The 19,331-nt window shown below is 34.2% G+C and overlaps 1 protein-coding gene across 15 annotated transcripts in view; it reads right to left on the bottom strand.

The window, feature by feature from the left end:
- LOC125779099 (glutamate receptor ionotropic, kainate 2) overlaps positions 1-19,331 on the bottom strand; it is a 2,985,835-nt gene that overhangs the window by 2,380,922 nt on the left and 585,582 nt on the right. For 2 of the 15 annotated variants that reach the window (XM_049459575.1, XM_049459580.1), the window contains exon 2: positions 16,078-16,217. The exons of the other annotated variants lie outside the window; for them this stretch is intronic. The gene's annotated coding sequence lies outside the window, so the exon portion shown is untranslated. The remainder of the gene's footprint in view (positions 1-16,077; positions 16,218-19,331) is intronic. 15 annotated transcript variants of the gene reach the window in all.

The raw sequence follows: 19,331 nt of genomic DNA, 5'->3' as shown, positions 1-19,331 counted from the left end.
CTTGTTTGTTTATGAGTGCCAATTATTAGTGGCAGATGTATTTTTTTAAATATTATTTTTAAAACTCACATTTTACACTTATTTCATTTAATAAAAACAAAAAAACGAATTCAGCCTTAAATTTTACCTCACAGCGAAAATGATGCAATCTCTAAATAAGCAAATACATAAATAAATAAATAAATTTTTTTTAACAAAACTTAAATTTTCGGTTGATCAATACTTCGTAGGATAACCTTTGTTATCTATGACAGCTTTCATGCGCCTAGACATCGATTTTACCAATTTGTTTGTGTAGTTTGTGGATATTTTGTTCCATTCAGCTTCCAAAGCAGTTTTCAGATCAGCCTGATTTCGAATTTCATATTTTCGAATCTCTCGCTCCAAAACTGACCACAGATTCTCAATAGCATTTAAATCTGGAGATTGTGCTGGCGGTTGTACCACATGTGGGCAGTTCCAAATAAGCCAACTTTGGACAACGCCCGATTTATGCTTTGGATCGTTGTCCTGGTAGAATCGAAAACTTTCTCTAATATTTAATTTTGAGGCACTTTGTAACAAATTTGCTTTCAAGATATTCAAATACATAGTTTTATCCATAGTACTGTCAATGAAAGCCAAATTTCCAACACCAGCAGAGGACATGCAACCCCACACCATTACATGCCCTCCACCGTGTTTTACAGTGCTCCGCAAATTCTGTGGATGAAGCTCTGTATTTGGCTTTCTCCATACGTAGCTCTTACCATCTGATCGAAAAAGGTTGAATTTACTTTCATCTGCAAAAATTACGCTAGTCCAGAAGCTTTCATCCTTAAATAAATGCTCTTTAGCAAATTTTAGTCGTGCACTTCGATTTTTTGCGCTGATATATGGCTTATTACGAGCTGTGCGTCCATTGAAGTCGGCTTCCCTAAGGATTCTTCGCACGGTTTCCGGGTGGCACTTTTTCCGAGATATTTTTCCACATCATTTGTCAATGCTGGAGCACTTAAATGAGGGTTTTCCCGTATTTTCCGAACTATCCAACGAGAATCAACTTCGTTAAAAATTTTATTATGGGCCTTTTTAGTTTTATTTTCTACACGATTTTCACGAATGTAGCGTTCAATGATATGTTGAACAGTTCCGTGGCTCAATTTCACTGCTTCTGCGATTTTTCGTTGGGTTTTGCCATCTTTATAATGTTTTAAAACTAATTCGCGCACTTCAACTGTTGTTTGACGACCCATTTTGATCTGCACTGTGTAAATGTCGACACTTGAATGCAAAAACTATCAAATATTGTTTCTAATTCAGTTATTTTAATGTTACATAATAGCTGACATTTGGAAATTCCCGCCAAGCCGTCGCGACTAACGGTAAACTACAGTGCATCACTTTCGCTGTGAGCTTGATTTTCTGCAAGTGTGTGAATTTTTGCTAACCGTTGCCGAAAAAATTTAAATTTGAGTTGATTTCGTGTTTTACAAGAAAATACATGCTTATATAAAATAACAAAATAGCTAAATTTTTCATTTTTTTAAGATGAAATTGTTTTTTTTGTCAAGTGCTACAACATATCAGTGCTGCATCATTTTGGCTGTGATCCACTGTATACCATAAAATCATAAAAAAGGAATTAAGTAGTTTCGCCATATATTAAAAGTCCAATTTATAATAATTTGCAATCGTAATAAATGTTGGGTATTTTAATTTAAAATGCCCAAAAATTCTTATTTTGTTCGATCTGGCCATAATGGAAAATGTTATAAAAAACGCTTATTTTGAGGCGCTCTCACACTGGAATAAGTTGGGCATCCCATTATCCCTGGCAGAGTGGTTGCGGCAATACTGACATTGTACACAAATTTAAGGGTGGAAGTTTACTTCATATCGGAATTGTACAGTTGTGTGAACAAAAAGGGGTAAACATAATTTGCAGAGTTTAGAGTTTCGCATTAAAATTTGTTTTTATTTACCTTTGCATGGTGGGAAATTTTAATCACTGTTAGGAAAAAATATATATATGTTATGTTATGTATCTAAAAACAATTTTATTTAATAAGAAAACAGCATATTTTAAAACTTCACAACACCTTATGGTTATTTCCAGGGATGGGCACCATCACAATCAAACAAGCATCACAAAATGAGATTGTGTTAGTGCGCTTACTGTGGGACCAAGCGTACCAGCAACCAAAAATAATCAGTCTGCTTGCAGATGTCGAACGAGCAGGTCTATGTCGCACGAAGCCGCAATGCTACGAATACGTATGTATGTACATATGCACATTTTTAAGAATATGTGCATAAACCATTGAATATAAAATATAATTATTTTTCATTTCAAGCAAGAATAAAATTTAAGTTATTAGTTAATTATAAATTAGTAATCTAATTCATTTAAAAACTTGAAAATAAATTAAATTTTTTTATGAAAAGAAAATATAAATCTATATTTGAATTCATCGAATATTTTAAATATATAACGAAACTTCAATAAAGTTAAAGCTATTAGAAAATGAAAGCTATTATAATATGAAATATTATGAATACACATTTCAAGAGGTCAGTTAATTTCAAACAATTATCCGAGTGTCAAAAAAAAGAGTTCATTCTGTAATAAATTTAAGAAGGTCGTCATAATTTATATCAAAATTTGCTACCTTTATTCTAAGCAGGTCTTCTAAATGTTTGTCTGAAAGCCTTGTTCTATAGGAATTCTTTATGTATACCATATCAGAAAACGCAGATTCGCAAATATATGTGGTTCCAAACATTGAGTACAACTCGTGCGCATCAACCTGCTCAGTTCAACTTCTGATTGCAGACTGATTTTAACATCGCTTTGTTCCATCGTAAGTGCTCGTTTTACGCTCTTCGCTTGTGCGTGTTAGTGACAATCGGTGTGTGTACGTATACGATAGCTTACGCTCTTTTAGCACCTGCTAAGACTTTGCCCATGCCTGGTTATTTCTATTTTGTTCACACCACTGTACATGTGATAGATCAGTCAATGGTGGTGATGCCAGTTGTAAAAATTCATTTTAGTTACAATAGGGAAAACTTTTATCAAGTTGTGGGCTTTTATACGTACATATGCAAGGCAGTTTTATATATATGCATATATAAAAAAACGATACTTGTGACCATAATATATATACATATATATATATATATATAATTTAATGAAAATGCTTATATAAATATATGTATATATATATATATTAATATCTGTGATATTTTCAGTTTGGTTGTTTCAGCAAAATATTCAAAGAATTTAGTTTTTTTTTATAATTGTTCTGTTAAATTTTAAAAATCTAAGTTGCTTCTGGAAATGTATTAAAATAATAATACGCGCTATAGAAAGGGAACACATATTTTCAAAAATATAAGAATCATCAAATAAAAATATATTTGCGCGGTATGGCATTATTGATTGAGAGTGGCTAAGCACACAAATAGAATACAAACATTTGTAAACATGCTGTGGGAAAATACGTTGCTCTCATTTGTAAATATGGAGTGGTAAAACGTTGCTCTCACTTCCCTCTTCATGTTTGCCCGCGATGATCCCCTCACCTAGCCCTCAAAATGTGCACTCGTGCCCGCACGGGCAAAATGCCACTGAGGGCTAATGTGCCCATCCCTGAGGTAACCCTAACTATAGTGAGAAACATCACTGTAGTGAGGTTGGTGACTTATGTGAGGGCATGAGAATAGGGCTGTAATTGTCAATATTTTATTAATTTGTCAAATGTAAAGAATAGGGGTGTTAATTTATATACGTTTGACGGTTCATACGATATTAAGGGATTTTCTATGTTTATGACTAGTCGTGAATCAACAACTAAACTTTTAGCAGTCATCGATTTATAAATTTCTTTTAATTCATTACCCGATTGTATTATTTGTGTGGTAGTTTGTTTCTAATAAATTCAATTTTTTTATTAAGTTGCGAAGGCTTTAATAGTTTTTGATTTATGCGACCATGATTTATGTCAATTAGAAGATTAATTATCGAAGTTTGGATTTCTTCACATTCGTCCATAACTATTCCAATTGAAATGGTTAATATTTGAAACATCAAGGCCATTCTTTCAACATTTTGATCTTTTATTAGTTCGTTATAAAATTTATTAAGTTGTTGATTCATTTTCTCAAAATTACGGTTAACTTCATCTGTTGTCTTTTTTAATATATTTATGGTAAAATCAACTACCAATGTCTGCCTTTTAAACAATTTTGTTATATCTTTTTAGTTGCCGAAAATATTTCTAATATTAGATTCCATATTTTCTCGGTCATCAGCATCAATAATTCCGAATAATATACATATGTCAATTGAACCAACGAATTCGAATGGTGCTCGCTTTTTTCTATTCTGTTCTTTCATAAACAATTTTTGGAACGAAGTTCCTTACGGCAGGCTTGCAGAAGATAGGATTTTGCTGGGGGAGCTAATTGAAAAAAAAAGTGATAGTAAAAACCGTAAGAAATAACCCGTTAGAAATATCCGTAAGAAATAACCCGTAAGAAATAACCTGTAAGATCGCTAGTTATAGCCTACTTTTAGGTCTTGCAAAATAATTAGGCATGAAAATCTGTAACATTATTGTGTATGCAAATTATGCATAGAGCGCAACAGACTGCAAACTACATCTGCCAAATATTAAAATACAGACGTTCTTATGGACACTGTTATTTTGACAGCTACACGACTACACGACTGCAGGCCGACAGTTGTCGTTCCCGCTAACTTGAATATTTCCTATATTTGCCAACGGCAGTAGGACGACAGTAGAGTTGACAGTAGAATGGAAGATAGAAAGAGGAGGTAGAGTGGTGATGTCACTAATATGTAAAATGTAAAATTATTCACAGGTCTAACAAACTTGACGTTATTTTACAAATAAAAGCATAAAATAGCTCTATTATATCATTTGTAATAACAATTGATAATTTAAAATAAAAAAATTACCAATTTTTACTTATTTTTTGCATAAAAAAAATTTCACTTTGAACAAAATATTAAAATTTCATTGAAGTGAAAGGTATTAGTATGGCCACAACGATATTGTGTACATGCAAAATGGACAGCTGTGTTGTCTTGGTACATGCCGGCCATGCTGTCGCAGTCATTGTGTTCACCACCTGAGAATTCTGCATGCACTAAATACGTTTATGGGGAGTTGAATTGTTGCATATTTTTTGGCGCAGGCTTTGAGGAAATAACCCGTAAGAAAAAGACTGTAAGATCGCTAGTTATAGCCTACCTTTAGGTTTTGCAAAATAATTAGGCACGAAAATCTGTAACATTATTGTGTATGCAAATTAGTTTTGAATGAAGTGCGGAACACATAGAGCGCGACAGACTGCAAACTACATCTCTCAAATATTAAAATACAGACGTTCTTACGGACACTGTTAATTTGACAGCTGCACGACTACACGACTGCAGGCCAACAGTTGTCGTTCCCGCTAACTTGAATATTTCCTATATTTGCCAACGGCAGTAGGACGACAGTAGAGTTGATAGTAGAATGGAAGATAGAAAGAGGAGGTAGAGTGGTGATGCCACTAATATGTAAAATTATTCACAGCTCTAACAAACTTGACGTTATTTTACAAATAAAAGCATAAAATAGCTCTATTATAGCTCTATTACGAGTATATCATTTGTAATAACAATTGATAATTTAAAACAAAAAAAAATATTTACCAATTTTTACTAATTTTTTGCATAAAAAAATTTCACTTTGAACAAAATATTAAAATTTCATTGAAGTGAAAGGTATTAGTATGGCCACAACGATATTGTGTACATGCAAAATGGACAGCTGTGTTGTCTTGTGTACATGCCGGCCATTGTTACGGGGCATCTCGACACGATAGAATTTATAGAATACTAGCTGCATTGCCGTGCACATAGCCTGTGGAGACTCCACATTGCTCATAGCTTGCTAGACATAGAATACTATCTAGTTTGCCATGTCTAGTAAGCTAGAAGCTGTCACTTCAGCAGTTTGACAGCGCAGTTTTCATTTCTATGAAAATTTTGAAGAGGCAACATATCCCATTTGCACATATGCCGACGGCATTTTCAATTTGGAAATATGAAATTTATAAGAGCAAGTATTAAGACGGTTGTGTTATATTATAAAAATAAGGTACATTTTCAAAATAACATTTTTTCAAAAAATTAATTTTTAGTTTAATATTGTTAATTTACAGAAAAATTATGCAAATTGGGTTGGGAATGAGCGAAGTCTTGAATTTAATAAACTACAAGCATAAAACAAAATATTATTGCGCATTTTAAATATATTATTTCAATTGGTATATAAAATTTATGCCGCAATTATTATATAATAGTCCAAAAATATGAATTCTTATTTTTCCCAGAAGTACATTTGTAAAAAAAGGATCTTTCTCCTTTTCTTATTATCTTATTTTTCCCAGAAATACATTTGTAAACAAAAGGATCTTAATCCTTTTTTTATTTTCCACGTAAAAGATTTCAAACGTACGCTACATCAGCTACCTACCCGACGGCATTTCGCAAATGATAAAATAAAATTTTCAAGAGCTCAAAGCATGCGCTACATCAGCTCGAACCTACCTATCCTACGCCTTTGCGCAAATGATTCTATCATGCTAGCAAATGCCCACGTACAGATTTGGCAATGGCAATGGCAATTCGTTTGACAGCTAGTATTCTATAAATTCTATCGTGTCGAGATGCCCCGTTATGTTGCTGCCTTCTTACGAATGTTCATGTATTATCATGTGGTATTTTTTTTGCAAATTATATCGATTCTACATTATCCGAAGGAACTTCGTTCCTGCCTGGTATCCCACGACAGCGCATTTCTTGTTTATTTGTTTTAAAACTATTATATTTGTCCTTTAAAGTTGCAGTAATCATTATGCAGGCATCTTCGTAATAGATCAATATTTTGCATTGATGTTCAAGTCTGTTAATAAATTCTTGTACTTTATGCATCCGATCATAATAATTACCTAATTCGTAATAGACAATTAAATTCCATTTTGAATTTATTATGTCCATTTTACTAATCGGTTCCAAATATATTGCTGCATTATTTTTCAGTTTAGTCACTGAAGCTCCTGGTTTAGCTGTATCATTAATGTATGTATATTGACTTAGTTTGTGTTGCTAGCATGAGTGTCGTTAAGAACTTCATCATCAATTTCCTTGTTTTACTCGGTCGTTCTGAGGTTGCAGTATTTTTTGTTATTCTCGAAGTCAGGAAACTTGTACCATGATTTGCTTCCTCCGTTCTACTGCTGTTTGTCACCTCCAGTGGACATAATTTGTGAACGGGCCGTTTAAGTATGCCATTTTGTAATTTTAGAGTTGCAACTGTTATATTTCCATCCTTTCCCTGATGAGTTTTAATAACTTTTCCTAATGCCCATTTGGCTGGATGAGTTTCTTCATATTTAATAATAACTATTTGTCCTTGTACGAGATTAGCTTGTTTGGTTTTCCACTTCATGCGTTGTTGCAACATTACAACATATTCGCTTTCCCATCGTTTCTAAAAGTTTTTTTTAAGTTTTTGTAATAATTTCCATCTATCTAATGAACCTATTTGGTTATCATTAATTGCTTCAGGACAATCTTTTATTGGGCATCCTATTAAAAAATTTCGCTTTCACTATCTATCGCACATAGAGGTCGTGAATTCAGTACTGCTTCAATCTGTGATAGCAAAGTAATCATTTCTTCAACTGACAATTTACTCCGAAATTTCGGGGGCCCGAAATGCCATTGAATTTTATCTACTTCTAATATGGGAGCTGCGGTTGAATTATTTTTGATTGCCATTTTAAAATCTCGGTCTAATCTTCTACAAGCTCCGACAAAATTTGTTCCATTGTCCGAGTATATATGTTGACTTTTACCTCTTCTAGCAAAAAATCTTTTCAAAGCAGCTAGGAACGCTTCGGTTATTAAATCACTTACTGCTTCTAAATGAATAGCTTTTGTTGCCATACAAACAAATACAGCTATATATCCCTTAAATGTTTTTTGTCCTCTTCCTTTTAAACATTTCATATGAATCGGTCCTGCATAGTCTATACCTACGTGTGTAAATGGAATTGACATAGATACTCGGAATTCTGGAAGATTTCCCATTAATTGTTTTGTTACTTCTTTGCGGCAACGTACGCATCGACTACAAGATCGAATTGTCTTTTTTATGAAATTCTTTAATCCAACAATCCAGTAATTCCTTATACTCATTGATTCTATTAACTTGTTTCCTCCATGCAAAGTTATTTTATGAATATTTTCAATTATTAATGATGACAAATGTGACCTATTTAATATTATTGGGTGCTTTTGATTAAATTGAAGATTTACATTACCCAATCTACCTCCTACCCGAAGGATTCCCTTATTACTCAAAATTGGATTTAAGCTTGCAATGCTACTTTTATGATTAATTTCTTTTTTGATTTCTCAATTCCGAATTTCCTCTCTAAATTGTAATTTTTGCTGATAACTTATTAACATCTCTTCAGCTTCTTTCATTTCTGAGTTTACTAAGTATTCAGGGCATTTTTTCCCTCTTATTCTTTTTATAAATGGCAAAGTATAAGCTACTACCCTTATTAAACTAGAATATTTTAGTATTACCTTATCCAAAAAATGTAATTCCTTTGTTGTCCCATACGTTGCATCGATTTGAATAATCTTCATTGGCCAATGATGTTCCTCTTCTCGCAACCATTTTGGACCCTTCCACCATAGATCGTGTTCTATTAGTTTATTCGCCAGTACCCCTCGGATGCTACATCAGCTGGATTGTCCCTTCCAACTTTCCAACGTGTTGCCATTTCGCATTGGAAGCAAGTAATTTGATTTATTCTAGTCGTGTTCTAATAAATCTGTCTTTACTTTGGCAATTATTTATCCATGCTAACGTTATAGTTGAATCGCTCCCAGCAAATATTTTCATTTCTCTGTTGATGACTGTTTTTATCCTTTGCAGCAATTTAGCAAGTGCGCGAGCCGTGCATAGTTCCACTTTTGATAACGTTTTCTTATTTTTAATTGGATTCACTTTAGTTTTACCAGCAACAATTGTTATAACAGATCCAACTTTAGCATATACAACTGCTGCTTTCTCTGAAGCATCTGTGAATCCATGTAGTTCAAATTTAAAGTTATTTTTAGTTTCAAACCATCTAGCAATTTTTATTTGTTTTATCTCTGATATATGCTGCATAAACTCTTACTATTCTTTTGTCAAATTCTCGTAAAGTAATTCGTCCCAGTTGAGTTTCATCAACCAAAGTTTCTGTATAAACAACTTTGCTATAACGGTTATTGGTGAAAGCCGCTAAATCAGACAAAGCTTGGCTTTTTGTAACCAGCTTTTGCGTTGAAAGATTCGTATTAAATCCAAACATTTTTTGGTAGTATCCCATTGAATACCCAATGTCTTTATTGTTTGTACGCTATTTTTATTACTTCATTTACGTTATTTACTGGAATAGTTGCTATGATTTCACTGTTGTTTGACATCCACTTCTTTAAGTGAAATCCATATTTTTGTAGTTGTTTCAATATTTCATACTGAAAGGCCTTACACACATCTATTGAATCTGCTCCTCTCATTAAATCGTCCTGTAGAAGTCGTTTTTAATGATGTTTGAAAGCAAACAGTTGTGGGGTTCGCATAATTTGACAATTTCTTGTAAAGTTCTCGTTGCCAAGAAAGGAGCTGATGCTGTCCCATATGTAACTGTTTGTAGTATTCTTCTATCGGCTCTCCTTTTGTTGCTCTCCACATATACGTTGATAATCTTGATCACTATCTTTTATTTTAATTTGTCGAAACATCTTTTCAATATCACTTGTTAATACATATTGCCAACGTCTCCATTTGATTATAATGTGAAATATATCTTTTTGAAGTCTCGGTCCTATGAAGAGGATATCATTTAAACTATTTCCATTTGTAGTTCTTGCAGACGCATCGAAAACTACTCGTAGTTTAGTCGTTCTACTGTCTTCTCGAATCACTGCTTGATGTGGCAAATAGTATTTTCCGCATCTATTGTCTGGTTGAACATTCGCTAATTTCAGCAAAATTGGTGCTTCGACATTGTACGCCTCGTTGCTTAGGAATCTCGGCTTGATTTTAATGTGGATTTTAAATTTGGACACTCCCACTGTGGTATTTCCTAAACCTTGAAGTTCAGTTAAACCTTGTAGTGGTCTTTTGGGATCCTTGATGGATTAGAGCTCGCAATGTCACATACTCTCCATTTGCAGTATTCACCCTTATCTGTGCTGTTGCTAGGAGCATCGCCGTTTCCGAATGTTTCGTCATCATTGTGGAAGATGTTTTTGTGATATTTTCTTCACTTCCTCTTTTCCTTTTTGGAATTCATTGAAGTGTAATAAATTAAGAAGATTTCTTTCACACTTATTGCACTTCTTCTTATTAATACATCTGCCTTCATATACGTGATCAAAGCAAATGTAACAAAGCTTGTTGTTTGTTATGAATTTTCTTCGATTCATCGTAGTCAATATCTGAAACTTTCTGCATTCACCAATTTGATGTCCAGGAACCTTGCAGTATACACAATTTTTTTGTGCCGCTGTATAAAATGTAGGTGTTCGCTGTGGCTGCTTTTGATTATTCCATTTACCTGGTTTGGTCTTAAATCGGAACATCTTTTCCACTTCAGTATAGTGCTTCGAATCATGCACCGGAATTTTAATTTCCTGCAGTTTAATATTACATAGAACACATTGTTTGTGTTGTATTATAATTTTTTAATTTCTCCGCTATTCTTGCGGTGATAATTTTATAATCTTGTCGAAATTCATCTATTTGTTCCTCGATAGAGTCTTCAGTTGTTTCTACTAATTTGATATTTTGAGTTTCAAAATATGCTTCTTCAACATTCTCAAATTGTATTTCAAGCTGATTTTAAATTCTCTTATTTACTCGAGAGATTTCAATTCATTTTCTTGAATTTCATTAAGTGTGTTTTTGAGCTTTTTTGCTCGACGTTGATATTTTCTTTCAACGCCAGAAAAAGCTTCAGGTGGTTCGACCTGAATAGTTTGTGGCATAGATTCTATTTGCTCCTTGCTGCTCACTGCTGACAGACTTTCGGCAGTACTTTGAATTCTTAAATTCTGAGTAGAATTCTACATTGTTTGCATTACATGCTCGTAGTAATTCTTCGCAATGTATTCCTCTGCTTCTTGACTATTCTTAGCCATTATTTTGTTATGATTTGCAGTAAACTCTTTTATAACAGTCTGAATATGATCCATATATTCCAGACATGAAGCCTTTCTTATCTTTCCGCTCAGAATTTTCTGCTAATCCGACGCAGCTAGATTGCCTAAATCCTTCTGTCGTGTTAGCAAATTCTTCATATTTGCTTCTTTATACGAGTAGTTTGTTTTTGTAGATATATATATATTTTTTTTTTTTTTTTGCACTGTTCTTGTTGTTATAGCCACAAGGACGCTTTTAGACTTTTTTTTTACTTTTACGAAAAGTAATTTTTATATAATATATATAGCCTTTGCTATTCCGGCTTACATTTATTTTTATTTGGTTAAGTAATGCTCTTCTTCTTTTAAGAGGCTTCTAGTACCTGCACTTGCTCGATTCTTTTTCAAAAAAAGGATCGAAGGACCAAAATGTACAAAAAACACTTCTTTTTAATCCGTACTGTGAGAGTTCACGTTTGACTCTGAAATTTATATTAGTGCATCTAACGCACTTATACACATACGTACATACGCTTGATACTTTCCTGTCTGTTGCTTGTGTGCATTAATATTTGGAGTATGTATGTTTTGTATAGTAATATTAGTATTAAGTATGTATACTCTAATTTATGAGTTTTCTTTTATATGCAATGATTTTCACATTTTTATGAGTAAGTCTCATATTACAATTTTGTTGCTTATCATTGCACTTGACATTTAGTGGACTGTATATACTTTTTATTTAATTTATTGCTTACATATGTATTTTTATGTATTAATGTTTTTGTGTCAAATGTTCTTCATTTGTATAATTCAACCTTAATGTAATAAGACTTTCATGTTCATATATTTATGAACAACGTTACTACTTAACGCACTGTAGAAATAGAATTCTTTGAGGTTTAGCGTTTCCGCCGCGTTTATTTAAGTATGTACCATATAATACCTATGGTCACGAGGAATTTTTGACAGTTATTTGCTGCTGGCGTTTTCTTTTAAGGACGCTAATTAGGCATCTCTTTTATTTCTGTACTGAACGAAAGAGCGAAAAAGGTTCAGTTATGCATACATATATAGTACTGCGTCGCATAAACAAGTATTGCCTGTTAAACAAAGGCGTAGTTATACTTACACCTAAATTCTGTGCATTTGACAAATTATTTTTTATTTTTTATATTATTATTCACGCCAATCGGCTATGTACCGAAAAGTATAACAAAAACAAAAAAGAAGGCATATCCTTGACTAGGCAAATCACACATTATTGATATATTAATAATCCCTTAACCCTTGAGACGTAGCTCGCATACATATTAATATTATCATAATGTCTATTGACTAAGTCTACAACCCTGCTCCTCGGTCCACCCCGCACGTAGTTCTTCGAAGCCCCACATCTGAATATGAAACCAAGTGTCCTGTATGCCTGTGATGTAATTTTGTCAATGTGCCCGGCGAAATTTAGTGCATTGTCAATCATGACACCGAGATCTTTTACTACTGTGACTTCTTCTAGCTGATGATCAGCGATACGGTAAACAGCTGGACGACGACTCACGGACCGTGACAAGAACATCACCACGCACTTTTTTTAAATTTAAACTCAATTTATTTTCGTCGCACCACTCCTCAAATCTAACAAGGTCCTGCTGTAATGCACTACTATCATCCACAATGCTTATCTTTCTGAAAATCTTGAGGTCATCAGCATAAAGTAAAAAGTCCGACGATATATAGTCTGGCAACATGGCGCCGAATAAACGTGTTTGTGTTGAGTGTAATAGTGTAATTAAAGGAAACATCAGAAGTTTGAGCTGTATTAATTGTAAAAAGTGGTATCATATGAGCTGCAGTGGTCTGGATAAAAATGAGCTTGAATTTTTTTACCAGAAGTTTAAAGATACATACTAATGTAAATACATGGAACTGTGGCAGATGCGAATTGGAGATTAGCTTCGTTGTCCCGGAGTCGGAAAGCGTGGCCGGTGAGGGTTATAGTGATGCTCCAGGCATGAATAAAATATTATAACGCTTAGATAAATTATTGGATAAAAAGTTTGCAAAACATGTGAAACCTTTGCGTATGGAAATTAAAGACAAGTGTCACTGTTATGGAAGAGGAAATTACTGAACTAAAAAAAGTTAGAGAAATGGATAAAAATGTATATGGAAATAAGGCAAAGACTCTGAACGACCTGGGTAAACGTGTCTCTACGCTAGGAAAAAAAGGTTATGAAATAGGCATGCAAGGAGTATTCAAAGAAGCTGAGAAACGGAAAAGTAAGGATTCCAGCATCATCGGGTACAACTTTAAAGAATCAGACAAGAATACTGGTGCGGAGAGACAGTTGGATGATAAAACAAAATTCATTCACCTGCTACCGGATGATTGTGGTATTGAGATGTTTGATATCATCCAGATTAGAATTGGTAAAGCAGCAAAGGACAAGATTCGTCCAGTGAAAATCGCACTTCCATCTAAAGAATGTGCTAGAAGGATATTGACAACGAAACTTAAAGATGAGTCGGTCAAGCTCAAACAAGACATTAGCCCAGAGAGAAAAGATAAATAAATTGCACAGTGAGTTGAAAGTGAGAGAAGAGAAAGGAGAAAAAAATCTGGTCATTAGGTACAAATTTGGGGAGCCTTTTATCGTCAAAAATGTAAATTTTCGGCCAAGAATCCTAATATCGGAGGAGCAATAACAAATATCACTATTGTTTATCAGAATGGCAGGGGTTTACGCACTAAGCTGAGTCAATTTTATACAATATCTGCGTCTAATGATCCGGAGGTTGTGTCTGTTATTGAATCATGGTTGAACGATAGTATAAAAGACGGGAAGGTTATAAACAATACGTATCAGTTATTTAGGAAAGATCGTGAGGACATTACGAGACGGCGTGGAGGAGGAGTGTTTATAGCAGTGAAACGAATATTTCAGGCTGATTTAATTAATGTTGTTCAACAGGTCATTGAGCAGTTATTTGTTAAGATTAAGCTTAAGAATGATGATTTGATTGTAGGATGTGTTTACATTCCACCAAATGGAGACGGCAATGTGTATGCTAAACACATACAGGACTCGGTAAATATAGTGAATAGATATCCTGGTTGTAAAATCCTGCTTCTTGGTGACTACAACCTTCCGGACACTAAATAGATCAGGACTGGAGGTGAAAAAGAATTTATTGGAGAATCATAGCAGGCGGGTTCGGTGATTGCGGAGTATTCTCTACTGAGTTTGACTCAAATTAATAAGATCTGTAATTCTGTCAGTAAATTTCTGGATTTATGCTTTACTAATTGTGAATTCTTTGCTAATAGAATAGCTCCTATGGTTCCAGAGGACAAGTATCATCCCACTATTGGAATTGAAGTTACACTACATGAGACTATCAGACAGAAAACGGTGGAATACTTGGACTTCAAAAAAGCCGACTACGATGCTCTAAATAATTTTTTTCTTCAAACAAACTGGATTCCTATGTACGAATTGAAGGATATTGATAGTATGATAGAACACTTTTACGGAATCATTTCTGAAGAGATTAATAACTATGCACTTGGTAAGAAAGGATTACAATTATACTTGTTGGCTTAGTAGACTTCTAATTCACAAGATTAAATTGAAAAGGACAGCGCGGAAGTTACTTGGACTATGAAATTTTTAGGAAACTGAGAAAAGAATGTAAAAGGTTATGTAGTCAATGCTATAAAAACCTTACCTTACTTACTGTATATTTCTGGAAATTTATAAGAATGAAAAAAAGCACAGCCAAAGGAATACCGTCTAGTATGAAGTGGAATGACCTCAAGGCGGAAGGTGCTGATAGTGTATGCGACTTGTTTGCGGATTTCTTTAGCAATATTTATCAGAAAGTGGACACATTACTACAAGAGGACATCACATTCTCATTAGAGCGGCTGAAAAATTGTAATAGCAACTTGGAAGATCTTGAAATCACCTTTGATGAATTACTGCAAAGGATGTTAGCTCAAAGGATGGTATTTCGAACTTCTTTCTAAGAGAATGTGCTGTGGGTTTGTGTGAACCACTGAACTTTCTGTTAGACAAATCATTAAAATTGGGAATTTTTCCCAATTGCTGGAAAGATGCAATCGTAGTACCTATATTTAAGGCTTGAAGAAAGATCGACGTGAGTAACTATAGGCAAGTCTGCATTCAATCCGCATTACCTAAGCTGTTTGAAAAGTTGATATATGGTCAGATTGAAACATGGTTTAAGGATTCTCTGATCAGACAGCAACATGGATTCGTCAAGGGAAGATCAACCACCTCGAACCTCACGATGTACGTACTCTGGTGAATCATGAAGTCCTGTTGCTAAAGCTGAAGAAATATGGTATCACGGGTTGTATATATGAATGGTTTCAATCGTACTTGAGTGGACGAAGACTTCGTGTAAAGATGAGTGACTCCATCTCTAGAGAGTTCAAGGTGACATCGGGTGTACCACAAGGGTCACACTTAGTGCCTCTACTGTTCTGTATCTTTGTTAATGATATTGGAGCGGAATTTACATCTCGGTACTCACTCTCCGCTGATGATTCGAAAATCTATAGGTGCATTGAGAACCTCGGTGACACGTATGCACTTCAAGAGGATATAAACAAGCTGGTGAGATGGTGTGAGTTTTATAAATTGAAGCTTAACGTGGGAAAATGTACAATCATTAAATATAGCCGTAAATCTGAAGAAAATCAACACCTTTATTATATGGGTAATAATATAGTTAAACAAGTAGAGTCAATAAAATCTTGGAATACATATGGACAGTAAACTCACATTTGTTGGTCGCATAAATAATATTGTAGCCAAAGCCAATCAGATCCTAGGTAGCCTGTTGAGAACAAGTAAAGATTTTTAGAATGGTAGTACGCTGATTGGCCAGTGTTGGAGTATGGATGAGTAGTCTGGGATCCAATCTATAGTTATCAAATTGATAAATTGGAGTCAGTACAAAAAAAGTTTAACAGACATTTAAAATATCGTCACAATATGAGTAAAGACTCAAGAGGTGCAATTGATGCACTAGAACCTAGTAAGCCCGCACTGGCCAATAGAAGAAAATATCAAACTTTCTGCACCGGAGCTAATATCATTAATGGACATTGGGATGTTCCAGAGTTGGTGCAAATATTTGAGTTCGTTGAGTACAAAGTAAACTTGCGAAAGTCAAGAGTTATTGAAATACCAATAGTTAGATCGAGATACAATACTCGTGCACCGACCCATAGGGTCGCGAATGTAATTAATGAGTATGCTGACCGTACGGATGTTTTCGACATGGCTGCAGAAAAAAATAAAAATGAAGCTAAACGTTTAATTCTTAACTAATATTCTGATAAATAAATAAATTAATACATAAAGAAGTGATATTGCTTAATGTTTTCTGATTCTGATCTAAACTAATTCTAACATTTGTTATTATTTACTTTTCTTCAAAGTATTGTTATGCATGTACATACATATGTATGTATCTCTATTTTTACCCTTTTTAAATGGTTCTCACGCACATACGAAATAAAAGTACCGGGTACACTTGAGTGGTAATATACAATGTGATTTATTAAGAAAGTCTCATATTTTTTACAAATGTTATTTTATTAAGATCAAATGTTTACATTATTTGGGTAACTAACTAAAACATGCGTATATCGATGGCGCGCCAGATTGCTTTTGCCGAAAAGCTCACTGTAGCGCGCGGGACGGAGGTTGTCAGCGGTGCGTTGATGTGCGGAGTATATGTGACAAATTGTGTCTAGCGAAAGTTTAAAACGGATTGAGCTTCTATCTTGTCCATCCTTTTTGATTAGGTTGGTATAGATGTGGTGAGTTATTCGTGTTGCGTTGCAGTAGCATCCTGTGGTGAATTGCGCTGTTTTATTAGGATGCGCCAGTTTTACTGGGTAGAAGGGGTGGAAGCTTAACTCATGGGCCCCCTAGGCGAATATTTTGCCTAGTATTATCTGTATAAGTGGCGGGGTGCAATAGCGCCTTGTGAAATAAGGCCTTTATTTCAAAAAAGGCTTTATTACACTTCGAAAGAGAAATAAAGCCTTTACAAAAATTTACCCAATTGTGCAATAAAGCCTTATTTTTTTTTATTAAACATAAATGACAACCAACTACCGATATGATTGGGGTTATCACGAAGATTTGATTTCCAGCTGTGCGTCCGCCCCCGCTCCCATCCGCGTCCTCCGGTTCGTGCGTCCGCGCACATCTGCGCCGCCGGCCGCGTCCGCGCACATCCGCGCCGCCCGAGTTACATTCCGTACCCAAATAAACACATTGTAAACACACTATAATAATAGAATAATAAACATACATATTAAACATATCTCAATTTCCATATCCACACTTTCCTATCCATTCCTATACATATTAAACGTATCCCAATTTCCATATCCACACTTTCCTATCCATTCCTATACATATTAAACGTATCCCAATTTCCATATCCACACTTACCTATCCATTCCTATACATATTAAACGTATCCCAATTTCCATATCCGCACTTTCCTATCCATTCCTATACATATTAAACGTATCCCAATTTCCATATCCACACTTTCCTATCCATTCCTATACATATTAAACGTATCCCAATTTCCATATCCACACTTTCCTATACATTCCTATACATATTAAACGTATCCCAATTTCCATATCCGCACTTTCCTATCCATTCCTATACATATTAAACGTATCCCAATTTTCATATCCACACATTCCTATCCATTCCTATACATATTAAACGTATCCCAATTTCCATATCCACACTTTTCTATACATTCCTATACATATTAAACATATCTCAATTTCCATATCCACACTTTCCTATCCATTCCTATACATATTAAACGTATCCCAATTTCCATATCCATACTTTCCTATCCATTCCTACCTAACCCAAGTTGAGTACGAAAGCATTAGTCCCGCGCCCACGGCCATCCACCGGACCATTTTCAAGATTTTAAACTAAGGCATACATGAACCAATTTCTGTATCAACTTCAACGAATTGTACAACTGATTGGATGATCCAATAATTGATACCTTACCATCTGTCCTGCCTTGCACCATTGAAAATACTTTGACATGTATTATTTGTTATGAAAAACAAAAAAATATATTATTGCCATGTAGTTATTTTAATATTTGCAGTGATTGTTATGAAAAATTGGACGCGGAAAAAAAAAGGAATTCTGTGTCAACTTTATGTCCAGTGTGTCGGACCATTGTTCAAGAAGCCAAAAACATTTTTGTCTAATTTTCTTTCGTTTATTTTGATTTGGGGTTCTCTTTTTGAATTATTAATATTCCATTAATTTTTCTTAATACGAAAATTTTTTGTTGAATTATTAATGTTCTCTTAATTTTTGTTAATATGAAATTCTTTTTCTGAATTATTTATGTTCTATTAACTTTGGTTAACGTGAAATTTGTGTGTAACTATTCAATAAAATACTAAAAGAATTAGAATATTATTGTTTCATTAAAAAAAATTAAAGTGCAATAAGGCCTTTAAGGCTTTATTTTTCTTTCGAAGTGTAATAAAGCCTTTTTTGAAATAAAGGCCTTACTAGTGGTGGAGTAGCCGAAGCGCAGAATATATCCTGACAGCGGAATTATTTGATGATGGAGTTGTAATATACTCACATTTATCCGGGTGTGCAGGGAACGGATCTTGATTTAAACGTGACACACGTATTTGCGTGCAGGTATTTAAAAGAAGCAACTTTATTTTGCGTGTTTATTTGATTTTGCTTCTTTGACGACTCATTATTATGGCAAACAAGTGTATGCGTTGTTTGCTTTTATTAATTCATTGGCGGTTATTTAAAATTTCTTATTTCATCGGTATGATATACCGGTTGTTTATTATTTATCTTTTCTATGTTATCGGCATTTAAAGGATAGTAACTCCACGCCTGGATCAGACGTGGCCAGAATGGGTACTCCTTAGCCCTTGAGTTAGGGCTATGAAATTAGAGTTATTTTGCGTGCGAGTGACCGTGAATGGAGAACGGCT

Source organism: Bactrocera dorsalis, chromosome 6 (assembly GCF_023373825.1).
Source record: "Bactrocera dorsalis isolate Fly_Bdor chromosome 6, ASM2337382v1, whole genome shotgun sequence".
Classification (NCBI taxonomy): domain Eukaryota; kingdom Metazoa; phylum Arthropoda; class Insecta; order Diptera; family Tephritidae; genus Bactrocera; species Bactrocera dorsalis.
Note: the sequence above shows the minus strand (reverse complement) of the source record. Positions and strands in the feature narration are given on the sequence as shown.